Source organism: Callospermophilus lateralis, chromosome 12 (genome assembly GCF_048772815.1).
Source record: "Callospermophilus lateralis isolate mCalLat2 chromosome 12, mCalLat2.hap1, whole genome shotgun sequence".
Classification (NCBI taxonomy): Eukaryota; Metazoa; Chordata; class Mammalia; order Rodentia; family Sciuridae; genus Callospermophilus; species Callospermophilus lateralis.
The window spans coordinates 82,160,342-82,162,032 of record NC_135316.1 but is presented as its reverse complement, the minus strand read 5'-3'; positions in this window follow the sequence as shown (position 1 = coordinate 82,162,032).

The window sequence follows — 1,691 nt, the reverse complement described above, 5'->3', positions numbered from 1 at the left end:
CAGAGACATTTGTTGCACTGCATCTAATTGAAAATGATGGCTTTATTTGGAACTACATTAAAACCTGTTACCATGACTGGCATTGAAAATAAATGTAGCAATAAATTCAAATGTTGAAGAAAGAGAGGAAAAATTGAAAAAAAAAATAAAAAGCTCATTTTATCTAAGTTATCTTCCATCACTGGGGCTCAGGTTCTACTGCTGGGATAACAAGACTAAAAATTGTCTGCTCCCAGATCTCCTTATGCCACTCTTAGAGACAAGAGGGAGTCAAACAACCTGTCTAGATTCCCCGCAATGCCACCTGGGAATCAGAATTAGTACAACTCCTTTAGAAATATTTTCACAATCTACCTCCTTCAGGGACCCATCAACATCCTCCAGCTCAGATTTTTCCAACTTGGCTCCAGCCTTACACACCCTGTGTGAATGTTCTCCACCTGAACCTGAAAGAACCGCAGGGCCCCAACTTTCTTGCCAGTCCTGTGTAAGATCTAAAGGTTAGGAAGGTCATTATGGATGCCAAATGGAAAATGAATTGGAAAGAAATAAGAGCAGTAAGCAGGCAATGTTTGCCTGGTATAGATGGTGGCCAAAGCAATAAGGAGAAATGAATATATTTGAGAGTTATTTATAAGATTTAGAGAACTAACTGAAAATATGTGCTGAGAGAGAGAAAAGAGTCAAGTAAATCACTTTTGATCTAAGCAACTGGTTAAGTGGTCGTTCTTTTTGTTCAGCTGGGGGATTTAGGACACAGGAAGTTCAAGTGTAAACCTTGTGAGGTTGGGACACCCATGAGACCTCTACATGGAGATGTTCAATAGGTCAGAATTATGTGTTTGGAAGGCAGGAGAAAAATCTAGACTGAATAAAATGTCTCTATTTAAATATTAGAGAAGAATAGAGTTGGAGAAGAGAAGGAAAAACTATACTGAAGAGGTAAGAAACAAAGCAGGAGAGTGAAATCCATAGAAATGTACAAGACGGAGAGCACCATTAACACTCCAAAATGCTGCTGAGAAATCAAAAAGAGATAATTACTGAAAGTGTTCATTAGTTTTAGGGACATGGAGGTCATGGTGTCCTTGCAGGGAGCAGTTTTAATGAGGTGGTAAGATCAGAAAACAAATTACAGAGTCTAGTGGAGAAAGAATGAAAAGAAGAAGTGGAGACAGCAGGTGTAGAAAATTTATTCACTAAGTTTGCCTATGAAGGAGGGGAGGGAGAAAGGGGAGGCCAAGGAGGACATGTAATGAAGTCAGGATGAGACAGGGAAGATGAGACACAGAGCAATAATAATCAAAGAGTGGTGCTAGGGCAGCCATGCACACAAATGTAGACTGAACCAATGACTACAGGGCACAGAGGGAATCAGAGCAAGGGAGCAACCACTGAGAGCTTGGGTGACTGCAAAACAAATACTAATGCATTGAGGAAGTCAGCAGAGGTGAATTCAAATTTTTGCTCTAGCACTTACTAAATTTCCCCATCTGCAAAATGGGGATAACCCTTACTTTTTCGAGATCATCCTTATAAAAGTGCACTTGCCATCAAGTAAAAATTCACAACACATGAGGTTTTTTTCCTTCCATAGGCTAAAACAAAGGGCAAGAAGATTATAGTACAAGAATATACAGATGTAAAAATATATCTTTATGTTTGAAGGGTTGTTTGTATTTTCATATTTA